Below are 7,708 nucleotides of genomic sequence, written 5' to 3' on the forward strand. Positions count from 1 at the left end.
GAGCTGAAATTATCCATCGGGAAGTTGCTGAGTTTGGTCCTAATCAGACATTTGTGTTAGTTAGGAGACATTGTGTCTGAAACAATCAGCGACAGCTCAGAGAGATAGATACACACTAGATCCACATGATACAGTTGTGTACTGAAGTATTCACCACAGGAGTATTCTCATCAACATGGTGTCCATGTTGTGATGCGAAACCTAAAAACATCTGGTGGTAAATTATGGATGAAAATGAAATGGATGCACTCCCGCCTGGTAATTTAGTATCATATAAGAATATGTTCTCCCATGCTGAAATGTATTTTAGCATGTCATGTTCCGCAGCCATTACATTGAGTGGTGCATGCATCTATTGTGATTCAGTTTCTCCCTCAGTGGGATTGTGGGTAATTACAATGTGTTTATCAGTTGGGATAACCTTTATTGCCAGCGAGCTGTGCAGCGATGGCGGAACGAAGCAGGGAGAGAAGATGGTGAATGCTGTTTAGAGCAGCCCAGAGGCACTCACCCACCTTGTGCAAGGCTAACACACTGGGCCCAGACACCTGTTTCACCGAATGAAATATGAACCAGAGCCAACTGCCAAGGTACCTATTCCCAGCACAACGGACAAGGCCAACTCAGGAAGCAAGCAGACAGAATCAGACTCTAAAGCTAGGATGTGATGACAGCTGCACACGATTACAAAGCTGTATATCTTGGTTGTATCAGGCTCAGCGATCTACAGTTAAGCAGTCTGCATATACTATTACATATTAAGGCTTTGTTAGCTAGGCTTAATGGGCTCACAGTATGCCCTCTCTGTTGACTTATGTAACCCAGTGAAAATGCTGGATGAGCCCTTTTTAATCACATGAAGTATTCATCATTTATATACAGCACATATGAGGATTCCAGTCATGAGGTAAACAGTGTCTTAAGGCAACTATTTGGCTTTGTTTGTTTGTTTCTGTTGAGTCTGACACACACGTATTCAGATTATTCACTTATTGTTGTGACTGTCAGTTCCAGGGTTCACTGGGTTGAAATAGATCTCTCACCAAGCCATATTGGCTGGAGCTGTCTGTCTTTATGTAATATTTAAACAGGCTCTCCAGAAATAAACGGAGGAGATGGAGATGGAGGACCTTTCCCTCCAGTGTGTGGGCAGCTGAGGGAGAGAGAGATGCAGTCGGCTGGGCTGCAGTCGCCCATGTGGGAGCAGCCTTCAGGAAAGCTGCCCGCTGTGTCACAAACGCATTCTCATCATCACGCCAAGAGCCCACTCGCCAAGCACCATCACCCCCCACCTCTCCGTACACCCCACTTCCGTCAATCCTCCTTCCTCGGAGGACAATTAACCTTTTTCACTTGTATCTACGTTACTATTATTGGTTGCCATGGCGCCCTAGGGGCAGCCTAGCTGCTGAGCTCTTAGCTCCAGCAAATGTCTTGTTAATTTTGTTTTATCGTTCGTGTTTTTATGTGCAATTATTTTTCCGCAAGCTATTAGTTTTGGAAAATAATTAGATAGCGATCACATCTTTTCAATAGCAGCAGTAATGATTATTAGATCGATTTGACTGCTAGCTAGCTTTACTGCCAGCTGCTAGCTTTACCGATGCCGTTTTGATTTGAACGTGCCGTCCTTGGGGAGCTCATGCAGGAGATTTCCTCAGATGTTTCGGGCGGCTTGGACAGACTCTGTGCTGAATTGTGGCGCTGTAATGGAAGCCTACTACACCGGGACTCAGAGACCATTCAGACTGGAGAACACCACAGGAGATTACTCGGGTTGGTTCAGCGCAGGAACTGGCGACTGAGGAGCTGCAGGGAGGTGACTCAACTCAGCGAGGATGGCGAGGCAGTGGAAAGATTTGCAAGGCAGAGTCGTTGCAACCAAAGCAGTTTGGACAGTGAAGGACGCTGGCTGACTAGTTCTACGAGCTATTCCCAAGGAGAGCAACCACTGTCATCGAGAGGACAATTTAAATATGTTATTGTTTTGGTCTTTGCATAGTTTAATTATTTTGGCCATGTGATGTTTACTACAATTCAGCTTTTAGCTGTGAATATGTAACATGTTTGATATTTTTGAAGAGGACCACAAAAGGTTTTCCGCGACATTATTAAAAATGCATTGTATCCACATTTGTGGTTGTATTGTGTTTTTAAATTGTCAAATAAAATCAATCAATCAATACACACCTGCTTCTCAAGGCCCACATTCCCCTCATCCCGAAGCCGAAGCCTCTGGAACACAACTCTCAAGTAATCGCTTCACATTAAATACAATTATTCCCCCAGGATGACCTAAGGTGCTTCCCCCTTGGCCATCCTGCAGTATGCCGTCTGTCTGACTTTAAAGCTCACTCCATTAGCCAGTCATGTAGAATCAACGGTAATGCACCGTGGTGGGAATGCAAGCTCTTAGCACCTGGAGCATGTCTCTGGTCGGGATGTGTATGTGTTGGTTGAGTGTGTGTGTTGGGGGATTGTGTGTGTGTGTGTGTGTGTGTGTGTGTGTGTGTGTGTGTTGAGTGGGTGGGTATACATGTGTATTTGTTGCGTGTTTATATGTTGTGGCTGGATACATGTGTTTGTTGAGTGTGTGTATCGACGCGAGACATGCTGCTGTCTAGTCCTGTATGTTGTGGTTGAGTGTATGGCGGACATGCGTCTGGTTTGTTCGAAGCACGCCTCCCCCCTCTTCCCCGTCACTCCAATCCTCCCTCTCCTCTCCTCTCCTTGGACTGGAGTCTGTTAACCAATTTGTTCCACAGTGTCAGCACTGAGGATAGTTTTGTCCTTCTAAATATCATCACTCACACCGTGAGGACAACGAGCAACCGCATGTCTCCTCCGTGCACGTCAACCCCAGACGACGGCTCAAAATATCATTAGTAATGTACGTATCATTAGAGGTATTATTTACACAGAAATGTCAATTTGTATGGCCCAACACCACATGGCCGCTGGGCTACATCTGTCTGTATGTGTATCTGTCTAAGGAGTAACCAGATGACAGAGTCGTGGAGGTGTGAATCTCTCTTCCTGATTAATCTACAATAGGCCTATGTCCCTGGCAAAATCGGCTAGGAAATATGTCTGGGCTTGTTCTAACTCTGTCTTCAACACATTTCAGAATGTCATCTGAGGATCTGGACTGTATGGTGGAAGTGTTTTGGTCATTATTATTTTGGTGTATTTTATAATGGACATGAATTATGGTGTTTATTTCTCTAATGGTGTGGGAAAGCAAAATATTTTGTTTATTGCTCAGTTCATTGTTGCATAGGAAACCACTACTAGAAAATATAATATACTTTTCTTGTTTTTCTTTGGACCTAGGTTATGTGTTTACAGATTTCAGTGAAATGTCATTAGGTTGATTTCTCTATCCCTTAACAGAAGTCATGTGGGTCTGCAGTGGGTGGTGAAGGAATGGTGGCAAGGATTTGCCTGCCCAGTCATGCGCCGTAGACTAGTACACTGTCTTAGCCTGCATCCAGCCATGCTGCTTGCCTGCCACCTTCTCTCAGGCTATGTTATTTTCTTAGAAGAACTCTCAATTTATAGTAACACAGTATTCCTCTGGAACTGTATCTCTCCTCCACTCTTTCTCACTTTACTTTCCACACAAAAAGGGGGAGAGATGGGAGAAAATGGTTATATTACATTTTTAATAATCAGGATTATTACAACAAAAAGAGGGGGGGGCTTGGGTAGTAATTGCTCTAATTTCTTTATCTGATTTGGTAATAGTATTTAGATCGAATTTAAATTGCTATCACTATGGTGATAAAACATTATGGCCTGCCTGTGTGTGTTAATTTTTCTCCCGATCCTCCCTTTCCATGTATGGCTGCCTCCTGCTCATGCCTGGACTAAAAACGTATGTTCAATGTTGGTTTCCCTTTAGCGTTGACTCCAGTGTATATTATTAATCCATCTCGGTGATGGTGGTAGTTCATTTCCAAGCACCATATTTGTGGCGGAAGAAAAAGGGAAACAAACTGCAAGATAAGAAAGAAAATAAATGGTGGGAGGGCAGAAAGAGAGATAGAGGGAGGGAAAGAGAGGGGGAAATATACACTGTAAAACCTTATCTGTTATTTTTACAGTATCTTACAAGTAGCCAGTTGCCCGTAAATTACCTTAAAATAAAGTGCAGCATGTTACTGTACCATATGTTACAGTATCCAATACTGTTACTGCAATCTTTTTTACAGTTGTTTTATGGTAATTTACAGGCAACTGGCTGTAAGTTATCGTAAAACAACAGTACAGTGCATTACTGTAATATATTTATGGTAATTGTAACACATTAATGAATGGATGAATGAATGAATGAATTAAATTCATTGAGTGGAGATAGGACTTGTATTTTACAGTATTTTACCATCATTGTGTTGGATTGATGCAAGCAGGTTGGCTGCAAGGTAATGTGTTGAAAAATTACAGCCAGTTTGGAAGCCTTTGTTAAGGCCTGTAGAAGTGCGAGAGATATGAAATACCACATTTTGGTCTTTTATAGCAATTGCACTTCTAGAGGACTTAACAACAGCTTCCAAACTGGCAGTGACTACAGGGCAAAACAGACCAAGGGACATGGCAACTACTCAACCGTTAAAGGTTTGAGACTTGATGCCACTCCAATCTGTCCCATATACACATTTAATTGTTGGGGAACTCCTACCAGATACAGTGGGGGGGAAAAGTATTTAGTCAGCCACCAATTGTGCAAGTTCTCCCACTTAAAAAGATGAGAGAGGCCTGTAATTTTCATCATAGGTACACGTCAACTATGACAGACAAAATGAGAAAAAAAATCCAGAAAATCACATTGTAGGATTTTTAATGAATTTATTTGCAAATTATGGTGGAAAATAAGTATTTGGTCAATAACAAAAGTTTCTCAATACTTTGTTATATACCCTTTGTTGGCAATGACACAGGTCAAACGTTTTCTGTAAGTCTTCACAAGGTTTTCACACACTGTTGCTGGTATTTTGGCCCATTCCTCCATGCAGATCTCCTCTAGAGCAGGGATGTTTTGGGGCTGTCGCTGGGCAACACAGACTTTCAACTCCCTCCAAAGATTTTCTATGGGGTTGAGATCTGGAGACTGGCTAGGCCACTCCAGGACCTTGAAATGCTTCTTACGAAGCCACTCCTACGTTGCCCGGGCGGTGTGTTTGGGATCATTGTCATGCTGAAAGACCCAGCCACGTTTCATCTTCAATGCCCTTGCTGATGGAAGGAGGTTTTCACTCAAAATCTCACGATACATGGCCCCATTCATTCTTTCCTTTACACGGATCAGTCATCCTGGTCCCTTTGCAGAAAAACAGCCCCAAAGCATGATGTTTCCACCCCCATGCTTCACAGTAGGTATGGTGTTCTTTGGATGCAACTCAGCATTCTTTATCCTCCAAACACGACGAGTTGAGTTTTTACCAAAAAGTTCTATTTTGGTTTCATCTGACCATATGACATTCTCCCAATCCTCTTCTGGATCATCCAAATGCACTCTAGCAAACTTCAGACGGGCCTGGACATGTACTGGCTTAAGCATGGGGACACGTCTGTCACTGCAGGATTTGAGTCCCTGGCAGCGTAGTGTGTTACTGATGGTAGGCTTTGTTACTTTGGTCCCAGCTCTCTGCAGGTCATTCACTAGGTCCCCCCGTGTGGTTCTGGGATTTTTGCTCACCGTTCTTGTGATCATTTTGACCCCACGGGGTGATTATCAGTGGTCTTGTATGTCTTCCATTTCCTAATAATTGCTCCCACAGTTGATTTCTTCAAACCAAGCTGCTTACCTATTGCAGATTCAGTCTTCCCAGCCTGATGCAGGTCTACAATTTTGTTTCTGGTGTCCTTTGACAGCTCTTTGGTCTTGGCCATAGTGGAGTTTGGAGTGTGACTGTTTGAGGTTGTGGACAGGTGTCTTTTATACTGATAACAAGTTCAAACAGGTGCCATTAATACAGGTAACGAGTGGAGGACAGAGGAGCCTCTTAAAGAAGAAGTTACAGGTCTGTGAGAGCCAGAAATCTTGCTTGTTTGTAGGTGACCAAATACTTATTTTCCACCATAATTTGCAAATAAATTAATTAAAAATCCTACAATGTGATTTTCTGGAATTTTTTTTCTCATTTTGTCTGTCATAGTTGACGTGTACCTATGATGAAAATTACAGGCCTCTCTCATCTTTTTAAGTGGGAGAACTTGCACAATTGGTGGCTGACTAAATACTTTTTTTCCCCCACTGTATCAGTGAAATTGGTACAACACTCTCACTAATGGGTGGCACAAATGTAGCCGCTTACAAGGCACGCCTCAAAATATGTTCATGAGCAAGAAACAACAATACTACTACTAGTGGTACAACCACTACAACCACTAGTGGTCAAAATGTTTTTGGCACTGCAAAAATACAGTACGACACTATATTCAGTGGGGTGGAATTACTGTACCATTCGAAATACAGCAATTATTTCCCTGCCCACAACATTTTCCCACAATGCACTATCATTTACAGTATGCTGCAGTATAATGTTTCACAGCATTTTACTGTTGATAAATGTACACATTTACGTATAAATCACAGTTCTTCATTACAGTGTAATATTCGGTGTAATTTTGTTTGGTTGGTTCACTTCAGACCATGATGTCTCTCAATCCTATCATTCAGAATTGTTTGAAAAGGTGGCAAATTGCCAATCCTATAATGCTGTGTGGTAACAGTAATGTACTGTTAAAGCAAAGTTTCTCTGGAATTTACGGTATAATTTACTGTTTACGCCTAAAACCACCCAGAATGAATTGCCATTTACAGTCATTTATTGTCAATAATTAATATGGTACTTTACTGTTAGTTTTACTGTTCAATACTGTCAAAACAACAAGAAAGTTTGACAGTGTAGAAAGAGAGAAATGGGGCAGAGAAAGAGAGGACAGGGTCATCTGGGCTGTGAATCATGCTTGAAGAAATAAAGGGATATCAGAGGAGAGCTAATGTTCATTTTATCTAGGATAGAGACAACACAGTGAGAGAGATATGGAGGGAGGGAGCGAGAGAGGATGCTTGCCTGACCTCTGAGCTATTATTGCCATGCTCCACTTCAAGTAAGGCTTTTTTGCATTCAGCTCAGGTTGGCTCAGGCTGTGGCCAGAATCCAGCCCCCTGCCCCCATCTCTCTCTCTCTCTCTCTCTCTCTCTCTCTCTCTCTCTCTCTCTCTCTCTCTCTCTCTCTCTCTCTCTCTCTCTCTCTCTCTCTCTCTCTCTCTCTCTCTCTCTCTCTCTCTCTCTCTCTCTCTCTCTCTTCTCCTCTCTTCTCTTCTCTTCTCTTGTCTTCTCTCTCTTGCTCTCGCCCCTCTCTCTACCTCTCTCTCTCCCCCCACTCTCTACCTCTTTCTTTATCTCTCCCTCCCCTCTCTACCTCTCTCTCTCCCCCCACTCTCTACCTCTTTCTCTCTCTCTCTCTCCCTCCCTGGGCCTAGCTGCTGTGCTCATGAAGGGAAATGTTATATTTAGCTGACCAGTATTTTATTTGTTTGTTGGAAGTAACAGTGCCCTTGGAAGGCAGCCAGAATTCTGCAGCTCGTTCCTTTCCAGCACACAGACAGCATAAACAAGTCCAATGCCACAGTGCACCAACGCTGGGCTGGCTGGCGACCGACTGCCTCAATCCCCTCATGCAGAAGGCGGGAGAAGTGA

This window comes from Coregonus clupeaformis, unplaced genomic scaffold, assembly GCF_020615455.1.
Source record: "Coregonus clupeaformis isolate EN_2021a unplaced genomic scaffold, ASM2061545v1 scaf0013, whole genome shotgun sequence".
Taxonomy (NCBI): domain Eukaryota; kingdom Metazoa; phylum Chordata; class Actinopteri; order Salmoniformes; family Salmonidae; genus Coregonus; species Coregonus clupeaformis.